Genomic DNA, 23,742 nt, shown 5'->3' with positions numbered 1-23,742 from the left:
AATACACTGGCAAAGTGGGCACACACACCATATTTTGCCATTTTGAATAAGTAGCTGTAGTTTAGCAAGGGTTAACCAGTCTTGGGCCACACATTTGACCCCCAAAAACAACAGAGGGTGGTTACTTGCATGTGACTCACTTGTATTTTGCTTGGCCCAACGCTGTTTTGGGCATGAAATACACTGGCAAAGTGGGCACACACACACCATATTTTACCATTTTGAATAAGTAGCTGTAGTTTTGCGAGGGTTAACCAGTCTTGGGCCACAAATCTGACACCTGAAAACAACAGAGGGTGGTCACTTACATATGACTGCAATAATGAATAAGTAGCTGGGGAGGGTCAGTCAAGCAAGATGACCTCTCCTTAAAGCAACAGTCTAAGTTATCAACATTCACTATATATATATTTAACATACTATCCCTTTAAACAAGGAAACTCATGAATTACACAGGTTCTGTGGCTGCTGACTTCAAGCCTGCATTTCACTTTGTTTTAATCAGCCACAGAACCTGTGCAATCTATGAGTTTCACAATTTATTTATTTTTCTGTAGCGGGGTACACTGCAGTGACGTGCGGTGGGGTGAGGCAGGTGAGGATGAGCCTTTCTGGTGCAGTTTTATTCTTTGTAATAATTTCTGCATTGTACCTGTGACTGTGTGTGCCAATAGCTGCTGTGTGGTTCTTATTCCATGGATCTCTCCCTATATTCTGTACCCTGAGGGGGCTATGTAAGTCAGGATCATAAATATACATATATATATATATATATATATATATATAGAGAGAGAGAGAGAGATTCACAGGAAATACTACATCGGTATCTTTTTCTGTCTATTTCAGTCACCATATACTGCTTAAATCCTCTGTTTGTGTTCTGCATCTGCAGTCACACTCCACAGGGGGTTTATGTCAGGTAGTGCGTCTGGCTATGTTGTACTGTTACGCCCTAAGTCTACGTTTCTATATTATGTCTGCATTACAGGGCGAGAGATCCATGGCGAATCCTGCGTCATGCAGTGCTGACGCCGAGGATTTATCTAAGGAAAATATTCCAGCTGAGGGTCGAAGTACCGGGGGCTATGTACCCCTCAGTCAGCCTGTAGCACTGGTGGCTTACCAAGAACCACCTTGGACTGCCTTTTCTAATGTGCTGACTATGCTAATAACGAGACTTACGCCCCCTGTGGGACCTCCTGTGCCATTACAGCCACATATTGTCCCTGCAGTTAATCCGCCTTGGGCAGATATGCTGTCAACTCATGTACAGCAATTAAATCAGTCTCTGGTTAAACAAAAACCTAACCCTCGCCCCCCCTAAGACCAAAGGGTAATCTAAGCGGACAATTACCTCCTCACAATCCACGCATGTTACGGATACTTCATCACATGAAGATGGCGTATACACTGACCCCACAGACACTGATGCAGATGCTTCTGATGGGTAATCTATTTCACAGGTGGATGTTCTTGACTTCCTTGAGGCTATCAGGCTGATTCTTTTGATGATGAATCTGCACCTCAAGATACGTCTAAGAAACCTGATAAGTTCAAACGTCAGAAGGTCACTAAATTAATTTTGCACCATTCTGACCATTTAGTTGACATACGTCAGGAATCCTGGGAGTCTCCAGGAAAGAAATTTGCCCTCTCTAAGAAAATGCTAGCTCATTATCCCCTCACTGCAGAGTTAAGTATGAATTGGGAAACTTTGCCACCAGTGGACTTGCATGTCTGGTCTGTGGATCCAGACTCTAAAAAAACCTTGGAGGTTATCCCTTTTAAGGGAGACATCCTTTTTGGGGAAGATTTGAACAAAATTGTTGCTGACTTAGCGTCTGCTACAACTGCATGTATGACGTGTACTAATCCTTCCGCTCCGAAGGCTAAAAGTACCACTTTTCATTCCTTTCTACCTCCAAGTAAAGCAAAGGGTCAGGCGTACTGAAAACAGGCTTACACTTCCAAAACCTCTAAGCCCAAACCTAAACGTTCCTGGGTGGCCCGTCAGCCTGCTTCTAAACCAGAAAAGACTGCTGCATGATGGGGTGGGCCTCCCCTTGGGGGATCCCAGGGTGGGAGGCCGACTTCTAAGGTTCGCACAGGTATGGTTACGGACCACTTCAAATGACTGGGTAAGGGAAGTCATCACTCATGGATACGCTATCTCTTTCAAGAAATGTCCCCCTTGCCAGTTTTGCTTGACAAACATCCCCTCAGACCCGGTAAAAGCAAAAACTCTCCATTTGGTGGTACAATCCCTTCTGGACACAGGAGTGATAGTAACGGTGCCTCTGGCTCAGAGAGGCAGGGGGTACTATTCAACGTTGTTCCTAGTTCCGAAACCGAATGGATCCTCCCGACCTATTCTAAACCTCAATTCTTTGAACAATTTTGTGAAGGTTTCCAAGTTCCGTAAGGAAACCCTTCACTCTATTGTTCTGGCTTTGGAGCCCATGGACTATATGGTATCTATGGACACACAGGAAACTTACCTACATATACCTATTGCCATATCATATCAACAAAACCTGCAGTTTGCTATTGGCAACCTACATTATCAATTCCAGGCCTTACCTTTTTGCCTGACCACGGCTCCACAAATCTTCAACAAGGTCATGGCAGTTATGACTGCCCTACTCCGCTGTTAGGGTATCAGGATCCCAACAGGTCTGGACGATTTGTTTATCCTGGGAAACTCCCCAGAGGTTCTCCTCCGTCATCTGGAACTGACGGTCCAATTTCTGCAAGCCCACGGGTGGCTCATCAACTGGAAGAAATCCTCCCTGGTCCCTGCTCAAAGCATGGTGCACCTGGGGGCATTGTTGGACACACTCAACCAACGGTTGTTCTTGTCTCAGGAGAAGGTCCTGAAGCGTCAGGACAGTATACAATACTTCCTTTCTCGCCCACGAGTGTCGATACACTCGGCGATGCAAGTACTAGGCCTCATGGTGTCGGCTTTGGACATGGTGGAGTATGCTCAGTTTCACTCTCGCCCTCTGCAGAAGCTAATCCTTGCCAAGTGGGACTGCCTGCCTCACAGGATCAGATCTCGCATGATATCCTTGACTCCAGAGGTTCGTCTGTCACTGACCTGGTGGCTACAGGACAAACAATTGAGCAGGGGTCGTCCCTTCTGGATCTCCAACTGGGTCCTTCTGACGACGGATGCCAGTCCGCGGGGTTGGGGTGCAGTGTTGGAACTACATTCTCTTCAGGGTCGGTGGACCAGGTAGGAATCTCTCCTCCCGATAAATATTCTGGAGTTGCGGGCAGTGTTCAATGCTCTGAAACTTGCCCTGACTCTGGTGCAGAACAGGCCTTTTCAAGTACAATTGGACAATGCTACCACGGTGGCGTACATAAACCATCAAGGCGGCACTCGAAGCCGCATGGCAATGTTGGAAGTGTCAAAGATCCTTCACTGGGCGGAACGCCATCTGCCAGCCATATCGGCAGTGTTCATTCTGGGGGTCCTCAACTGGAAAGTGGACTTCCTCAGTCGTCAGGACATACACGCCAGAGAGTGGAGCCTTCATCCTGAAGTATTTCAACTCCTAGTAGACAAGTGGGGTCTACCAGATGTAGACCTGATTGCGTCTCGACACAATGACAAGGTTACGGTCTTCGGAGCAAGAATAAGGGATCCTCAAGCAGCGTTCGTAGACACACTGGCAATTCCATGGAACTTTCGGCTGCCGTACGTGTTCCCTCCGGTGTCACTTCTGCCCAGGGTAATAAGGAAGTTCAAGCAAAAAGGAGGAATCCTACTTCTACTCGCTCCAGCATGTCCCAGAGTACATTGCTTCTCAGACCTACAGGGTCTCTCGATAGAGCGTCCTCTTCTACTTCCACAATGCCCAGACCTCCTAGTTCAGGGCCCCTGTGTCTACCAGGATTTGTCCCGTCTGGCTTTGACAGCGTGGCTCTTGAAGCTTCCGTCCTGAGTGCCAAAGTTTTTTTCTGAGGTGGTCATTCAAACGATGTTGAAAGCCTGTAAACCAGCTTCGGCTCGGATTTATTATAGAGTCTGGAATTCTTACTTCACCTGGTCTGCGGCTAAGAATTATGATGCATACGAGTTCAGTACTGCAAAACTTTTGGCATTCCTGCAACAGGGCATGGACTTAGGCCTTCGTCTGGCCTCCCTCAATGTTTATATTTCAGCCTTGTCGATATGGATTCAGAGAAAAATTGCGTCTCTGCCTGACGTTCATACTTTCACTCAGGGTGTTCTAAGGATTCAACCTCCCTATGTCCCTTCTGTGACACCTTGGGATTTGTCTGTTGTTCTAGATGCCCTGCATGAGGCTACGTTTGAACCTCTTAAGTCTGTGGACCTTAAGTGGCTTACGCTTAAGGTTTTGTTTTTGCTGGCTATTGCGTCTGCTAGACGGGTTTCGGACTTGGGTGCCTTGTCATGTTGGTTACACTTTTTGATTTTTCACTGTGACCGTGCGATTCTTAGAACTCGCCCTGGTTATTTACCTAAGGTAGTGTCATCATTCCACCTTAGCCAAGAGATTGTGGTTCCGGCCTTTATCTCTCCTGATTTGTCCTCCAAAGAGTGGTATTTGGATGTGGTACGGGCTCTCTGTATCTACGTGAAGAGAACCGCTTCCATTAGGAGATCGGATTCTCTATTTGTTCTTTTTGGTTTTCATAAACGTGGCTGGCCTGCTAATAAGCAGAACTTGGCCAGATGGATTAGAATGGTGATTGCACAAGCTTATGTACAGGCTGGTCTTCCAGCTCCTGCAACTATCAAGGCCCATTCTACTCAGGCTGTTGGACCTTCTTGGGCGGCCTGCCGTGGCTCCTCCCTCGAAAAATTGTGCAAGGCGGCTACGTGGTCCTAAGTGAACACGTTCATTAGGTTCTATGCCTTTGATTATTCCGCCTCCCTGGATGCTTCCTTTGGACGCGAGTTTCTTGTGCCCGCTACACTGCATCCCCACCCATGAGGAACTGCTCATCCCCGATGTTATTCCCTGTGGAATACTAGTGTACCCAGCTGCAGAAAAGGAGATTTATGGAAAGAACTTATCCTTTGTTAAATCTCTTTCTGCGAGGTACACTGGATTCCATAGGGCACCCACCCTGACACACTTAGCTTCTTTGGGTTTGTATGGCATTAGCCGCTGGTACCTTCTCCCGTTGTGAGAATGTGGGCCTGTGTGGCTACTAACTGTTGTCGTATCTTTTACCTGCTACTGCATTGGACTGGTTAACAAAACGGAGCTCCTGTGCATGCAGGCGGGGTTATAGAGGAGGCAGTGCAAGGCATCCTGGGAACAGTCGAAGCTTTAGCCTATTGGTGCCTCGGATCAATATCCAACTCTACACCCCAATGTTATTCCCTGCGGAATCCAGTGTACCTCGCAGAAAGAGATTTAACAAAGTTAAGTTCTGAAAATAAATCTCCTTATTATCAGATTCTTACATAGCGCAGCAAATTCCGTTGAACTTTACAATTGTAAACAACTGTGAAAAAACAAAACTGGGTAAAAACAGACAGATATAAGGTAGGAAAAATGTACAAACAAAGACTAGTTAACCCTTGCAAAACTACAGCTACTTATTCAAAATGGCAAAATATGGTGTGTGTGCCCACTTTGCAAGTGTATTTCATGCCCAAAACAAATACAACTGCGTCATATGTAAGTGACCACCCTCTGTTGATTTCAGGTGTCAGATTTGTGGCCCAAGACTGGTTAACCCTTGCAAAACTACAGCTACTTATTCAAAATGGTAAAATATGGTGTGTGTGCCCACTTTGCCAGTGTATTTCATGCCCAAAACAGCGTTGGGCCAAGCAAAATACAACTGCGTCATATGTAAGTGACCACCCTCTGTTGTTTTTGGGGGTCAAATTTGTGGCCCAAGACTAGTTAACCCTTGCTAAACTACAGCTACTTATTCAAAATGGCAAAATATGGTGTGTGTGCCCACTTTGCCAGTGTATTTCATGCCCAAAACAGCGTTGGGCCAAGCAAAATACAACTGCGTCATATGTAAGTGACCACCCTCTGTTGATTTCAGGTGTCAGATTTGTGGCCCAAGACTGGTTAACCCTTGCAAAACTACAGCTACTTATTCAAAATGGTAAAATATGGTGTGTGTGCACACTTTGCCAGTGTATTTCATGCCCAAAACAGCGTTGGGCCAAGCGAAATACAACTGCGTCATATGTAAGTGACAACCCTCTGTTGATTTCAGGTGTCAGATTTGTGGCCCAAGACTGGTTAACCCCTGCAAAACTACAGCTACTTATTCAAAATGGTAAAATATGGTGTGTGTGCCCACTTTGCCAGTGTATTTCATGCCCAAAACAGCAATGGGCCAGGCAAAATACAACTGCGTCATATGTAAGTGACCACCCTCTGTTGTTTTTGGGGGTCAAATTCGTGGCCCAAGACTAGTTAACCCTTGCAAAACGACAGCTACTTATTCAAAATGGTAAAATATGGTGTGTGTGCCCACTTTGCCAGTGTATTTCATGCCCAAAACAGCGTTGGGCCAAGCAAAATACAACTGCGTCATATGTAAGTGACCACCCTCTGTTGTTTTTGGGGGTCAAATTTGTGGCCCAAGACTAGTTAACCCTTGCTAAACTACAGCTACTTATTCAAAATGGCAAAATATGGTGTGTGTGCCCACTTTGCCAGTGTATTTCATGCCCAAAACAGCGTTGAGCCAAGCAAAATACAACTGCGTCATATGTAAGTGACCACCCTCTGTTGATTTCAGGTGTCAGATTTGTGGCCCAAGACTGGTTAACCCTTGCAAAACTACAGCTACTTATTCAAAATGGTAAAATATGGTGTGTGTGCCCACTTTGCCAGTGTATTTCATGCCCAAAACAGCGTTGGGACAAGCAAAATACAACTGCGTCATATGTAAGTGACCACCCTCTGTTGATTTCAGGTGTCAGATTTGTGGCCCAAGACTGGTTAACCCTTGCAAAACTACAGCTACTTATTCAAAATGGTAAAATATGGTGTGTGTGCCCACTTTGCCAGTGTATTTCATGCCCAAAACAGCGTTGGGACAAGCAAAATACAACTGCGTCATATGTAAGTGACCACCCTCTGTTGATTTCAGGTGTCAGATTTGTGGCCCAAGACTGGTTAACCCTTGCAAAACTACAGCTACTTATTCAAAATGGTAAAATATGGTGTGTGTGCCCACTTTGCCAGTGTATTTCATGCCCAAAACAGCGTTGGGCCAGGCAAAATACAACTGCGTCATATGTAAGGGAACCTACTCTGTTGATTTCAGGTGTCAAATTTGTTACCCAAGACTCATTAACCCTTGCAAAACTGAATGATCTGAATAAGAAGCTGGAGTTCGAATAAGAAGTGAATAAGAAGCTAGAGCTTGAATAAGAAGTGAATAAGAAGCTGGCCGAATAAGAAGCTAACTTCAGCATCGTTAATACCACATGATAATAAAGTTACCTATAGCTCGACACCTTCAAAATGGCGGCTGAATTTACACGGTGTCCCGCCCCTCTGCGCCGTTTCTTGCAAGACGTGGACCCATAAGTCTGTCAGATAAGGTAATGGCCTCACCAGTTGGACACTTATTGTTGATACAGTTTTACCTCTAGTGAAGGATTGAAGGGGACGTATCGATGGTGGGTGGGCGGAGCCTTCTATTCAGTCCTGACGTCCGATTGGCGGTCGTTTTTTTCTGCAAACGGTAGATTTATACTGTTTATCTGTCCTTTGTTCCATTGGGCGGCGGCCATTTTCTTGTATATCAGGTCGGACAGCAGGAAGTTGAATTTCCTGTGCGTGCCCTGTGCTGAACTTTACTAGTCCCATAATAATGCAGAAACAGGGAAGAAGAAGACTGTAATGATATTATTATTGCTATTACGCTTGGGCTGTAGGCTGAGCTGACTCAGGTGGCCTGTTGCTGCAGTGCACTACAGCTGGAGCAGTCACTGGTACCTTTCTATTTTACAGTTGGAGCAGGCTCTGGTGCTGCATTGTCATTATGCAAGTGGTTGCACTCTAGTGTCCTCTTGCTATAATACAGGTGGCAGTAATGTCAAAGGGAAAGAGTGCTTTATTGGCTTTGGCACTTGCTTAAAAGTAACTAATGACTCACAAATAACTAAAACACAGTAAAATATTTACATTAAACCTGTTATCTTCCCATCCGCCTAAATAATAAGGGGTCCACTTATTAATGATCGCAATCAGGGTGCAGTATAAGCGCCCAGCATCGTACTTCAATAGGCGATGACTCCCGGTGAATGCGTTATGCTGCGCATGCGACGTGCAAGGTGTGCCGCCTAGGCTTTTGCGCATGCGCAGTTCTGATGACCTCACATGCAGAGCGGCCATCGCTGGGGAGGGTTTTGGTGGCTTCTTTTCAAGGAAAAAGAAAGACTTTTTTTTGGGTGCACTCTTAGAGATAAACGGGTTGGGGATGGAATGCCGGTGGCCAGGATCCCGGAGGTGAGTATATCGACCCTGGGATCCCGGCCGCCAGAATGCCGGCAGCGCAGCGAACGCAAGAAAGCCCCTTGCAGGCTCAGTGGCGAGTGCAGGTTCTATTCCCACTCTATGGGTGTAGTGGGAATAGCTGTGGTGCTGCTGCGGCATTCTCGGCGGTCGGGATCCTGGCGTCGGCATTCTGACCGCCGGAATGGTAACTACATACCGAGATGTAGACAATGGATTGGCAATGATTAAAACATAGCTTTTAATTAGCAGTAAATAAATATCAGTGTATCCAAATAAATATTTAATAAATATCAGTGTATCCAAAAAGACAGACAATACAAATATTCAAAACAATGAATCCGTGGTCCAAGAATATGTTTGATATCACTCAATATGCCCTCAGGGAATTAAATAATTAACAAGATCACTTGGACCGACAGACAGAGATACTCAGTATATTATGACCCTCACTGGGTCAATAGATCATGTGGGTACGTAATAGCTCTGATACCCATACTTTTTGAGGGTAGTCCTCTTATAGACTGTCTAAGGCAGCCGTTTTCAACAGGTGTGCCACCACCGCTGCCCGCCAGAGATGTCCGCTGCCTGCGCTGCACACAGACCCGGCGCCCCCACCCGCACACAGACCCGCCGCAGCTGTACTTCCGCATCAGCCGGCCCTGTGACCTATGTGAATCATAGGTCATGCACTACACATCGAGATCTCCCCGCCTGCAATGCACGCTCACTCGCTGTTGCTCCTCCTCCATGCTGCCTTGGTAGATGCTAGAATCAAGTGGGCTAAGGGACCTTTTCCGTCAGGGGGAGGAGTTATGATGCAAGGGGGAGGAGCTAGGTCAGCGGGATAGTTCCTCTACTATCCACGCCACCAACTATTACCTTTAGTAATCAGGTGGCGAGCGAAGCTCGCCACCGTGCCCGAAGCGTGGCGAGCGAAGCGAGCCCGCGAGGGTACTTTTCGGGTACCCTGTTCGCCCGTAGCTCCTCCCCCTGGTGACGTGTCTCCTCCCCTAGATACGTCAGAAGGTCCCTTCTCCCACTCCGATATAGAACCAACCATGCTGCCTTGTCCCAGCGCTCCTCACTTCTCCCCACTGAGAGGGAAAGATTTAAGGTTAGAAATATATATATATATATATATATATATATATACACAGTATATATATATATAAATGAAAACAAATATGTGCAAGGAATTACTATGGTGGGGGGCAGGTGTGTGGAATTACTATAGTGGGCATGTGTGTAAGATTACTATGTGGGGGCAGAGTGATCTTCTGGTTGCCGGCGGCCGGCCTCCCGGCGCCTACCATACCGGCGCCGGAATCCCGGCCGCTGGCATACTGACAGCTTTTCTCCCTCTTGGGGGCCCACGACCCCCCTGGAGGGAGAATAGGTAGCATGGTGCGCATAGCGCACCACCGTGCCCGCAAGGGGCTCATTTGCGCTCGCCCAGCTGTCGGTATGCCGGCGGTCGGGATTCCGGCAAACCATACCACAGCCGGGGGCAGGTATTTATAATTACTATGGGTGGGCTGGTCCAAGGAATTACAATGGGGGCATGTGTGTGGCTTGACTATAGGTGGGGCAGGTGTGTATAATTACTATGGGGGGCAGGTGTGTGGAATTAGAATGGGGCATGTGTGTATAAATACTATGGGGGGCAGGTGTGTGGCATTACTGGGGGGTAATGAGTGGAATTACTATGGGGCAGGTGTGTGGCATTAATATAAATCTGTTGTATTACAGTGGGAGCCAATGTGTTTTATTACTGCGGGGGTCAAAGCTTTTGTTTTATTACAGCGGGTCCAATGTGTTTTATTACTGCGGGTCCAAAAAAGTTGATGGTGTGCCTTAGCAATTTAAAAATTTAGTTTAGTGTGCCACAAATTTAAAAAGGTTGAAAATCACTGGTCTAGGGGGTACCCGTAAAATAACATAGTTACTGGATGCTGACTGGAATCCCTCAAAATAGGAAGATCCCACCATCACATGTGTCTGCTTTTAGTATGAAAGAAGATGAGTGGTGATTCTGTTGTCAGTGTTAGACACTAAGGGGGTCATTCCAAGTTGATCGCTCGCTAGCTACTTTTAACAGCCGTGCAAACGCACAGTCGCCGCCCACGGGGGAGTGTATTTTCGCTTTGCAAGTGTGCAAACGCCTGTGCAGCCGAGTTCTGCAAAAACAGTTTGTGAAGTTTCTGAGTAACGCTGGACTTACTCAGCCCTTGCGATCACTTCAGTCTTTTTGGTGCCGGAATTGACGTCAGACACCCGCCCTCCAAACGCCCGGACACGCCTGTGTTTTCCCTACCACTCCCAGAAAACAGTCAGTTGACACCCATAAACACCCTCTTCCTGTCAATTTCCTTGCGATCGGCTGTGCGAATGGATTCTTCGTTAAATCCATCGCTCAGCAACAATCCGCTCTGTACCCGTACTACGCGCATGCGCATTGCGGTGCATACGCATGCGCAGTAGAAACTTGATTGCTGCGCTGTGAAATTCGGCAGCGAGCGATCAACTCAGAATGAGCCCCTAAGTATTTAGGCTCCTCAGATCTCTACAACACTTGCTATTCCCAGTAGGTCTCCCATCCAAGTACTAACCAAGCCCAACACTGCTTAGCTTCCAAGATCAGACAGTGTCAGGCATCTACAGTGTGGTATGATAGTAGATGTGTTTGTATATTTTTAGCTCCTATGGGAGCACCAAAACAATGGCTAGTAATAATAAGCGACAGAAAACATATTTATGACACAATATAAATGATATATAATATAACAAAGAAGGGAGCTGTAATACCATTTTACATATAAAAAAAAAAAGGATTTTGAATACCTACTGGTAAATCCTTTGCTCATAGTCCATAAGGGATATTGGGGACAGAATTAGTACGATGGGGTATAGATGGGTCCAAAGGATCAAGTGCACTTTAAAATTCTTCCATTGGATGTGCTGGCTCCTCCCCTCTATGCCTCCTCCTACAGCTCAGTTATAGGTGAAACAGGGCCCAAAGGAGAATGACATACTTGAGAAAAGGAACATAACAACAACAAGTGTGCTGAGATTTAAACACCAGCATACCAAAACACAATTTAGCCAGCAAGGTCTGGCAACATTAACATAATCTTAGCCAGCAAAGTCTGGCAACAGTAACAACAACAACTGAACAGGAACACGGAAACAGAGAACCTGCAGAAAGTCACCGCACAGAGGTGGGCGCCCAATATTCTTTATGGACTACGAGAAAAGGATTTACCGGTAGGTATTTAAAATCCTATTTTCTCTAGCATCCATAAGGGATATTGGGGACAGCATTAGTATGATGGGGATGTCCCAAAGCTTCCAGAATGGGTGGGAATGTGCAGAGACACCTGCAGCACCGCCTGCCCAAACTGGGTATCCTCATTGGTCAGGGTATCACATTTTTCCCTCTCATCATACAGCACGAACAAGGAATCCATCTTTCTGATCCGAGCCATCCTCTTGACATATATTTTCAAGGCTCGTACAGCATCCAATGCCTCCGGAAGAGTAGCAGTGTCAGAACTGGACGGAATCACAATAGGTTGATTCAAGTGAAACGCGGAGACCACCTTCGGCAGGAACTGCTGTCAAGTCCTGAGCTCTGCTCTCTTCTCGTAAAAGGCCAAAGTACAGACTTTTGCACAACAAGGCCCCCAATTCTGAGACACGCCTAGCAGAAGCCAGGGCTAGTGACATTACTGTTTTCCACGTGAGGTATTTATCCTCTACCGTCATCAGAGGTTCAAACCAGGAGGACTGTTGAAAGTGTAACATAACATCCAGATCCCAAGGTGCCGTAGGTGGCACGAAAGGAGGTTGTATGTGAAGCATCCCTTGTAAGAAGGTCTGAACTTCCGGCAAAAGAGCCAACTTATTCTGGAAGAAGATGGAAAGAGCTGAAATCTGGACCTTAATGGATCCCAGACGTAAGCCTTTATCCACTCCAGCCTGCAGGAAATGTAGGAACCTTCCTAAGTGGAAATCCGCAAAGGGATATGTGCATTCCTCACACCAAGAGACATCTCCGCCAGATATGATGATAGTGTTTTGACATCGCAAGTTTTCTGGCATGTACTTTAGTGGCAATTACCTTTTTGGAAAGCCCTTTGTGAGCTAGGATGTTCCGCTCAACTTCCATGCCATCAAACAAAGCCACCGTAAGTCCGGGGAGACGAACGGTCCTTGTTGAAGGACCCTTCTTAGTGGTAGAGGCCAAGGGTCCTGTACGGACATGTCCAGAAGAACCATGTACCAAGCTTTTTGGGGCCAATCCGGGGCAATCAAGATTGCTTCCACTCTTTGATGTCTGATCCGCTTGAGCACCCTTGGGATTAGAGGAAACAGGTAGTCCAGCTGGTTAGGCTAAGGCAAAGTCAGCGTATCCATTGCGCTCACCTGAGGGTCCCTGGTTCGCAAGCAATAGCAGCAAAGCTTCTTGTTGAGATGAGAGGCCATCACGTCGATCTGTGGGCAACCCCACCTGTCGACGATGAGTTTAGTCCCCACTCTCCTGGGTAGAGGTTGTGGTGTCTTAGGACTCAGTTGTCCACACTGGGAATGAAGATTGCGGACAGCACTCTTGCATGTCTGTCTGCCCAGAGGAGTATTCTTGACATTTCTCGCATGCAGGCCCTACTTTTTGTCCCTCCTTGTCGATTGATGTACGCCACTACCGTGGCGTTGTCCGACTGCACCAGGACCACCCGATCCCGTAGTAGAGGAGATGCCTGAAGCAGAGCATTGTGGATAGCCCGAAGTTCCAGTATGTTGATTGGAAGTAGGGCTTCCTGAGCAGACCACCAGCAGCAAAGCTTCTTGTTGAGATGAGAGGCCATCAAGTTGATCTGTGGGCAACCCCACCTGTCGACGATGAGTTGAAACACCCAAGGGTGTAGTCCCCACTCTCCTGGGTAGAGGTTGTGGTGTCTAAGGACTCAGTTGTCCACTCTGGGAATGAAGATTGCGGACAGCGCTCTTGCATGTCTGTCTGCCCAGAGGAGTATTCTTGACATTTCTCGCATGCAGGCCCTACTTTTTGTCCCTCCTTGTCGATTGATGTATGCCACCACCGTGGCGTTGTCCGACTGCACCTGGACCACCCGATCCCGTAGTAGAGGAGATGCCTGAAGCAGAGCGTTGTGGATAGCCCGAAGTTCCAGAATGTTGATTGGAAGTAGGGCTACCTGGGCAGACCACCTGCCTTGGAACTGCGCTTCTTGGGTGACAGCTTCCCATCCTCGTAGACTCGCATCCATCGTGAGGAGGATCCAATCCTGAATCCCAAAGTTTCGGCCTTCCATTAGGTTGGAAGACTGTAGCCACCACAGGAGTGAAATCCTGGCCTTGGGTGACAGCTGAATCATCCGGTGTATCTGAAGATGAGAACCGGACCACTTGTTCAGGATGTCCAACTGGAAGGATGTGGCGTGGAACCTTCCGTACTGTATTGCCTCGTAGGAGGCCACCATCTTTCCCAATAATTTTATGCAAAGATGGACGGAGACTCGAGCAGATCTGACTACCATGCAAACCATTTCCTGGAGTGTTATCGCTTTGTCCTCTGGGAATAACACTTTCTGTGCTACAGTATCATGTAGCATTCCCAGAAACAGGAGCCACCGAGACGGCTCCAGGTGGGACATCTGCAGATTGAGAATCCACCCGTGGTGAGACAGAAGTTGGATAGTGCGATCTATATGGAGCAATAGAAACTCCCTGGAGCTCGCTTTTATCAGGAGATCATCCAGGTATGGAATTACATTGACTCCCTGGACCCTGAGCTAAAACATAATTTCTGCCATCACCTTCATGAACACCCTCAGAGCTGTAGACAGGCCGAACAGTAGTGCCTGAAATTGGTAGTTATCATTCAGCAGGGCAAACCTCAGATAGGCCTGATGTGGGGGCCAAATTGGGATATGTAGGTAAGCATCCTTGATATCCAGGGACACTAGGAATTCCTGTTGTTCCAGGCCTGCGATCACCACCCTCAAAGTTCCATCTTGAATTTGAAAATCTTCAGGTAAAGATTCAAGGACTTCAGATTCAGAATGGGTCTCACAGACCCATCTGGTTTCCGTACTACAAACAGACTGGAGTAGTAACCCTGTCCTTGTTGCAGGAGTGGTACTGGAACAATGACCTGGGACTGGACCAACTTCTTTATGGCCAGTAGTAGCATACCACGCATACTTCCCAAAACTGCTAAGATTTTAAAAATCGTTGGGGAGGAGTACCGTCGAACTCCAGCTTGTAGCCCTTAGAGTTAAGGTCCCTTACCCAAGCATCTTGGCAAGAACCATCCCAGATGTGACTGAAGTGACGTAACCAAGCTCCCACCATGAGATCTCCTCAGGGTGGGTGGGCACCGTCGTGCTGAAGTTTTTGCGGAAGCAGAACTGCTGGTTTTCTAGGTTTTCCTCTGAAGTCCCTAGCTGCGTTGGAGGCTCCTCTGGCTCTATATCGAAATCTGGAGGACCGAAAGTAGACGGTCCCAGATAGGTACGTCTAGCAGGTGGCACCCCCGAAGGGAGAAACGTGGACTTCCCGGCCGTAGCTTTAAAAATCCAAGTATCCAGGTCACCTCCAAAGAGCCATTCACCTGTGAAGGGAAGAGATTCCACATTACGTTTGGAGTCAGCATCAGCGATCCACTGACGTAACAATATGGCTCTGGCCGCAGACACAGCCGTAGCCATGGTTCTAGCATTAATAGTGCCAATCTCTTTAAGTCAGTCACAGAGGACTCTTGCCTTGTCCTGAATGTCAGGAAAGCAACAGTATCGACTAAGGTCATATCACCCGAGAGACCTTCCTTTATTTGGCTAACCCAGGAATGAATTGCATGTGTCATCCAGCAACCTGCAATGACCGGCCTTTGTGCTACGCATGCATCAATGTAAATAGATTTTAGAGTGGTCTCTATTTTCCTATCTGCCGGATCCTTCACTGTAAGGGAGCAGGGAGCACTGCCTTTTTAGAAAGGCGAGAGACTGAGACGTCTACTGCTGGAGACTCTTCCCAGAAATTTCTGCCTTCTGGGGCAAAGGGGAAGGTATTCAAAAACCTTTTTGACACCTGATATTTTTTATCTGGATTCTTCCAGGCTAGTTTAAAAAAGTCATCCAATTCTGTGGAATCAGGGAATGTGACTTTTGGTTCCTCTTGAGGGAGGAAAAATAACTGCTGAGCATTTGCATCCCCTAGGGGGAGCTTTAACACCTCCCTGATAGCCAATATGAGGAGTTCGATACCCTGAATCGGGGTGGGATCCCACTTATTGGGTCCCCAGCATCCTGTATATCATAATCAGTATCTGATGGGAGTGCAGGTAGAACACGTTTTTGTGTGCGTGAAGCAGGCAGGGAGGGACGCTTAGCAGTAAGGCTAGCCACTGCTTGTTGCAGTTCTTGAGTCTTATTGGCATTTGCAGTGAGCTGAGATGACATATCACACATCATAATTTCTATAGCCCCTAGCCAGGCAGGTTCTGGATTCTCCCCCACATTGTTATCAGCATGCTGAGATGTCTGACTACACTGCATGACTTATGTTTTACCATAGTGATCAGAAAAACAGGTATAATATACCCACACAATACAGCCTGATATTATATATGACAAGCCTGCTTATTGTGTGAGAGGAAACAAGAAAGAGAGGACTCCAACGCACCCAATGCTGACTGGCCCCAGTGAGGACTCCAAAGCACCCAACGCTGACCGGCCCTAGCGTTTGTTTGTTTTTATATATATATATATATATACAGTGAAATTACTGATAAAATCCCCCAGGGGATTATTGTGCACAATGATAGCGACTCTCCCCCCTATACCCGGCTCATTTGCCCATGCCCCCAACGAGCACCCAGGCTTGACATATGGCTGAAGGCCCTGTCTGTTGTTGTGTAGAATTACCCTTATACTACAAGGTGCAGATGATCCTGTAGGCAGGGTATCGGGAGGCAGGGGTTGGATGCAATAGGCCCAGATTCCCCTCCTCATCCCTACCATTTCCCTCATCCCACCACTCCCCAAACAGTCTCCTTATGGCCACTGATGAGTCCTAGCACCCCCCATACCGCTTATTATGGGACTCACCTTCAGTATGCTGGCATTTCCCACCTAAACATTTCAGAATCAGCTCAGTAAGCCACAAGGGTGGCGAGTTGTAGATTCAAAGGTGTAGAAACACCAGTGACAGCAGCTGAACTTGCACCCTTGGAGCCCTATATTGCCGTGGATTCGTATTTTTCTTTTATGCGGCCCTATGTGGCTGTGAACAAAAATCCATAACTCTGAACTGTGCGCCTATTTCAGACCTGATCGCAAAAGCAAAATCTTTCTTTAATGGGCAAAACCATGTGCTCTGCAGGAGGGGCAGCTTTAACATGTGCAGAGAGAGTTAGCTTTCAGTGGGTTATTTTGTTTCTGTGCAGGGTAAATACTAGAGATGTGCGGCTGGCACTTTTTGTGTTTTGGTTTTGGTTCTAATTCCACTTTCGTGTTTTGGTTTTGGCATGGTTTTGCCAAAACCACCCTTTCGTGTTTTGGTTTTGGATCGGATGATTTTTGTAAAAAAAAACATAAAAACAACTAAAATCACATAATTTGGGGGTCATTTTTATCCTACGGTATTATTAACCTCAATAACATTCATTTCCACTCATTTCCAGTCTATTCCGAACACCTCACAATATTGTTTTTAGGCCTAAAAGTTGCACCGAGGTAGCTGTATGACTAAGCCAAGCGGCACAAACAATTCCCACTGGAATTATACAGCAATATCATTGGAATTATATGGCGCTTCCACTGGACATATACGGCAGTATCACTGGAATTATATGGCAGTACCACTGGACATAAACGTAAGTGTCAAAAAGGATGGCACTTTAAAAAAATAGTCCCCAAACAGCACATGATGAAAAGAAGAAATAGAGGTGCAAGATGGAATTGTCATTGGGCCCTCCCTCCCACCCTTATGTTGTATAAACATGATATGCCCATTTTAACAAATCAATTATTTCAGCGACAGGGTCTGCCACGCGACTGTGGCTGAAATTACTGGTTTGTTTGGGCCTCCACCAAAAAAGAAGCAATAAATCTCTCCTTGCACAAACTGGCTCTACAGAGGCAAGATGTCAACCTCAACCTCCGATTCCTCACCCCTTTCACTGTGTACATCCACCTCCTCACAGAGTATTAATTCGTCCCCACTGGAATCCACCATTGCAGGTTCCTGTGTACTTTCTGGAGACAATTGCTGGTCAAGGTCTTCCTGGAGTAATTTATAATTAATTTTGATGAACATCATCTTCTCCACATTTTTGTGGAAGTAACCTCCTACACCGATCGCTGAAAAGGTTACCGGCTGCACTTTCAGAGTACACACTGGAGGGGGGGCAACTTAGGTAAAATAAAGCCAGTTTGTGCAAGGGCATCCAAATTGCCTCTTTTTACTGCCAGCATACATACGGACTGTCTGACATGCCTACTTGGATGCTGTCACTTATATAATCCTCCACCATTCTGTCAATGGTGACAGAATCATATGCAGTAACAGTAGACATGTCAGTAATCGTTGGCAGGTCCTTCAGTCCGGACCAGATGTCATCTCTCGCTCCTGACTGCCCTGCATCACCGCCAGTGGGTGGGCTAGGAAATCTTATCCTTTTCCTTGCAGCCCCAGTGGTTGGAGAAATTGAAGGAGGAGCTGTTGACGGGTCACGTTCCGCTTGAGTTGACAATTTACTCACCATCAGGTCTTTGCACCTCTGCACACTTGTGTCTGCCAGAAAGAGAGATACAACATAGGATCGAGCACGGTGGCCAAAATATAGTGCTCTGATTTCAACAGATTGACCACACTTGAATCCTGGCAAAGCGAATTAAGGGCTCCATCCACAAGTCCCACATACTTAGCAGAATCGCTCCGTCTTAGCTGCTCCTTTAATTTCTCCAGCTGCTTTTGCAAAAGCCTGATGAGAGGAATGACCTGACTCAAGCTGGCAGTGTCTGAACTGACTTCACGTGTGGCAAGTTCAAAGGGTTGGAGAACCTTGCACAAGATGAAAATCATTCTCCACTGCGCTTGAGTCAGGTGCATTCCCCCTCCTTTGCCTATATTGTAGGTGGATGGATAGGCTTTAATGGCCATTTGCTGCTCCTCCATCCTCTGAAGCATATAGAGTGTTGAATTCCACCTCGCTACCACCTCTTGCTTCATTGATGGCAGGGCAGGTTCAGTAGTGTTTGCAGGTACTCCAGTCTTCAGCACGCAGCGGCAGAATGTCGAAAATGGCCTGCAATTTTTTGGGCCACCGACAGCATCTCCTGCACGCCCCTGTCATTTAAAAAAAATTCTGCACCACCAAATTAATTGTATGTGTAAAACATGGGACGTGCTGGAATTTGCCAAGTTGTAATGCACGCACAATATTGGTTGCGTTGTCCGATATCACAAATCCCCAGGAGAGTCTAACTGAGGTAAGCCAATGCGCGATGATAAAGAGAAAGTGTTATCTAAGAGATGTGTGCTAGGAAGCTGCTCTAACATATAAATCCTCCCTAAAAGGTGTCACCACACCCTGCAAAACATGTACAGAAATTTGACAGGAGAAAATACTCGTATGAGCGCTTACTAACAAGCAATGAATTATACGTTCCTTATGTCTCCAATGTTTTATTGTGGTCAAAACTTCCTCAGCTCCAGTAAATGTATGGAAAAGAAGAAAACAGGCAATGTGTAGAAATGTTTTTACATCTGTTTCATAATACATGGAGAGGGGCACTCCTTTGTGAGTTAGGGTACGAGTCGCAGATTACCTGTATCCTCTTCTCTGGGTCCAGTGGGCTGTGTATTATGAAACAACTGGATACAACTGCATTTTTTAGGACACTGGCAACACTTTTTCTGACATCTCTGTACATTCTCGGTATCGCCTGCCTAGTGAAGTGGAACCTAGATGGGATTTGGTACCGGGGATACAATACCCCCATCAATTGTCTAAATCCCACTGCACTAATGGCGGATACTGGACGCACGTCTAGCACCAACATAAGTGTCAAGGCCTCAGTTATCCGCTTTGCAACAGGATGACTGCTGTCATTTTTCATCTTCCTCACAAAGGACTGTTGGACGGTCAATTGCTTAGTTGAAGTAATACAAGTGGTCTTCCGACTTCCCCTCTGGGATGACGATCGACTCCCAGCAGCAGCAACAACAACAGCAGCAGCAGCAGTAGTAGGCGTACCACTCAAGGATCCTCCCAAGGAATCCCGGTTAGAAGAGGACTCATCAGTCTTGCCAGGAACATGGCCTGCAGGACTTCTGACATTCATGGCTGAGGAGGAAGTTGACGTTGAGGGAGTTGGTGGTGTGGCTTGCAAGAGCTTGAGTACAAGAGGAAGAAGGGATTTAGGTGTCATTGGACTGCTTACGCTCTTACCCAAAGTTTCACAACTTGACACTGACTTCTGATGAATGCGCTGCAGGTGAGGTATAAGGGAGGAGGTTCCTAGGTGGTAACGTCCTTACCCTTGCTTATTACAGATTGAAAGAGGCAACACATGGCTTGACACCTGTTGTCCGGATTTGTGGAGAAATAATTCCACACCGAAGAGGTGGCTTTTTTGGTAATTTGCCCAGGCATCACAATGGGATTCTTCATCCCACGGACAACAGGTGTCTCCCCCGGTGTCTCATTTAAACAAACCACATCACCATCAGAATCCTCATCATCAACTTCCTCCTCAGCGCCAGCAACACCCATATACTCATCCTGGTGTACTTCAACAGTGACATCTTCAATTTGAATATCAGAAACTGGACAGTGGGTGCTGCTTCCAGCACTTGCAGGGGGCGTGCAAATGGTGGAAGGAGCCACCTCTTCCCGTCCAGTGTTGGGAAGGTCAGGCATCACAACCGCCGACACACTTGGACTCTCCTTGGTGATTTGTGATACCATCTTAGAACACAGTTCTTTTCTGTGCTTTTTCCAGCTTAACTCTTTTTATTTTTCTAGCGGGAGGATGAGGGCTTCCATTGTCATGTGAAGCTGAACCACTAGTCATGGACATATGCCAGGGCCTTAGCCGTTCCTTGCCACTCCGTGTCGTAAATGGCATATTGGCAAGTTTATGTTTCTCCTCAGACCATTTAAATGTCTTCTTTGGGGTCTTTTTACTGAACTTTGGCTTTTTGGATTTTATATTCCCTCTACTATCACATTGGGCATCGGTCTTGGCAGACGACGTTGATGGCATTTCATAGTCTATGTCATGACTAGTGGCAGCAGCTTCAGCACTAGGAGGAAGTGGTTCTTGATACTTCCCTATTTTATCCTCCCAATTTTTGATCTCCATTATTTTTCTGGAGTTACTGTATATACTAGAGTATAAGTCGACCCGAATATAAGCCGAGGCACCTAATTTTACCACAAAAACCTGGGAAAACTTATTGACTCGAGTATAAGACTAGGGTGGGAAATGCAGCTCTAGCCGTACACAGCCCTCAGTGTCAGATATGCCCTCATACTGCCAGATATGCCCCCACAGTGCCAGATATGCCCTCATACTGCCAGATATGCCCCCACAGTGCCAGATATGCCCTCATACTGCCAGATATGCCCCCACAGTGCCAGATATGCCCTCATACTGCCAGATATGCCCCCACAGTGCCAGATATGCCCCCACAGTGCCTGATGTGCCAGATATGCCCTCATGCTGCCAAATATGCTCCACAGTGCCAGATGTGCAAGATATGCCCTCATGCTGCCAGATATGCCCTCATGCTGCTGCCAGATATGCCCCTCATGCTGCTGCCAGATATGCCCTCATGCTGCTGCCAGATATGCCCCTCATGTTGCTGCCAGATATGCCCCCTCCCCAAGTGCCAAATATGCTCCCCCAGTGCTGTTACTTACCCCGCCGTCGATCACATGCTGTCTTCTGAAGGAGGGACACGGAGCGCACAGCGCGCACCTCTCCTGTGTCCCTCCTGCATCTCCGGCGGCCGCGACAGGTCTATTAAAGAAAGTACCGGTTCGTGTTCAGAGGTCACGAACAGGTACTTCCTTTAATAGACCCACCGCTGCCGCCGGAGATGCAGAAGGGACACAGGAGAGCCGCGCGCTGTGCCCTCCGTGTCCCTCCTTCACACTGCACTCCCTGTCACTGCACTGACTCCAGTATAAGCTGAGGTGGCTTTTTCAGCACAAAAAAAAAGTGCTGAAAAAGTCGGCTTATACTCTAATATATACGGTATATAACACAAAGGCCCTCATTCCGAGTTGATCGGTCGCAAGGCGATTTTAGCAGAGTTACACACGCTAAGCCTACGCCTACTGGGAGTGTATCTTAGCTTCTTAAATTTGCGACCGAAGTATTCGCAATATTGCGATCACAAACTACTTAGCAGTTTTAGAGTAGCTCCACACTTACTCTGCCTGTGCGATCAGTTCAGTGCTTGTCGTTCCTGGTTTGACGTCACAAACACACCCAGCGTTCGCCCAGACACTCCCCCGTTTCTTCGGCCACTCCTGCGTTTTTTCCGGAAACGGTAGCGTTTTCAACCACACGCCCATAAAACGCCGTGTTTCCGCCCAGTAACACCCATTTCCTGTCAATCACATTACGAACGCCGGAGCGATGAAAAAGCCGTGAGTAAAAATACTATCTTCATTGTTAAATTACTTGGCGCAGTCGCAGTGCGAATATTGCGCATGCGTACTAAGCGGATTTTCATTGCGATGCGATGAAAAATACTGAGCGATCAACTCGGAATGAGGGCCAATATGCGGCACAGGAGCACTGGACATATGGCAGCAGAGGATACCACTATGACTGGTCACTGGAATGACTGATGGCTGATGCACAGAACACTACCACTGGTCTGATGCAGGACAACACAGCAACACTGTAAGGGACTTATTATTATACAGCAGCACTGGACATATGGCAGCAGAGGATACCACTGTGACTGGTCACTGGAATGACTGATGGCTGATGCACAGAACACTACCACTGGTCTGATGAAGGACAACACAGCAACACTGTAAGGGACTTATTATTATACAGCAGCACTGGACATATGGCAGCAGAGGATACCACTGTGACTGGTCACTAGAATGACTGATGGCTGATGCACAGGACACTACCACTGGACTGATGCAGCAGAACACAGCACCCTATATAGCAGCACGGGACATATGGCAGCAAGAGTACACAACCACTGTGACTGGACAGATGCAGCACACTGAGGACACTGAGAGAATAGAGACACATCCTCTCTGTACACTCTCCAATGCCGGAGTGAAAATGGCGGCGCCGCGCAGATCCTTATATGGAATCCGAACCCCGTGAGAATCCGACAGCGGGGTGATGACGTTTTGCCTCGTTCTAGTTTCCGAGTCAGGCGGGAAAACCCGAGCCTGACTCGGATCCGGGCTTGTGACATGAAGGCCAGTAGGGTTCGGTTCTCTGAGAACCGAACCCGCTCATCCCTAGTAAATACTGGCTGCTTTATTTTTACACTGCAATTTAGATTTCAGATGGAACACACCCCACCCAAATCTAACTCTCTGCACATGTTACATCTGCCCCACCTACAGTGCACATGGTTTTGCCCATTAGAGAAAAAGTTTGCTTTTGCGATCAGGTCTGAATTAGGCCCTGTACTGTAAGTGCAAAATATAGCCACGCTTACTCATGAGGTGGGTTGCCTTACAGCTAATTGAATCAACACCTCTAATTGGTAGAGTCAATTTACTGTGCCCTCCCTCCTTTTTGTGGCAAAGTAATTAGCAGGCATTGTTACCCAGCAGGCACCTCACATACAGTACTGAACGCATTACCCAGATACGATGCTACATCCTGCATCCCCTCCATTCATACAGTAAGTACTAATAAAACCACAACTAATAAAAAAAAATATAATTTTAATCATATTCTACGGATATGCCCCAGAATCGGGTAAGGAACTCTGCATAGCTCCATCTCATCCTCTTCCCCTTTCTCCTGTTAGAGACAAGACCGGGTGAATGACCAACATTAAAGCAGTCATGAACAGACACGTATGTTGTGGATGATAGGCAGCAGCAAAGTGTTTATATGGTTACAGTTTTCCTATTCTCTGGGATGTTAGGGGTCTATTTACTAAGCCTTGAAAAGAGATAAAGTACCGACCAGCCAGCTCCAAACTGCCATGTACAGGCTGTATTTCCAAAATGACA

General features: G+C 46.9%; 1 protein-coding gene and 1 pseudogene across 1 annotated transcript in view; both read right to left on the bottom strand.

Annotated features, from left to right (window-relative positions):
- LOC135057152 (zinc finger protein 585B-like) overlaps nucleotides 1-23,742 on the bottom strand; it is a 162,827-nt gene that overhangs the window by 73,953 nt on the left and 65,132 nt on the right. The window lies entirely within an intron of this gene.
- On the bottom strand, nucleotides 11,047-11,165 carry LOC134897834 (5S ribosomal RNA; annotated as a pseudogene).

The sequence above is a fragment of the Pseudophryne corroboree genome, chromosome 3 (assembly GCF_028390025.1).
Source record: "Pseudophryne corroboree isolate aPseCor3 chromosome 3, aPseCor3.hap2, whole genome shotgun sequence".
In the NCBI taxonomy this organism is placed as follows: domain Eukaryota; kingdom Metazoa; phylum Chordata; class Amphibia; order Anura; family Myobatrachidae; genus Pseudophryne; species Pseudophryne corroboree.
The sequence above is the reverse complement of the archived record's forward strand: the minus strand, read 5'-3'. Positions and strand labels throughout refer to the sequence as shown.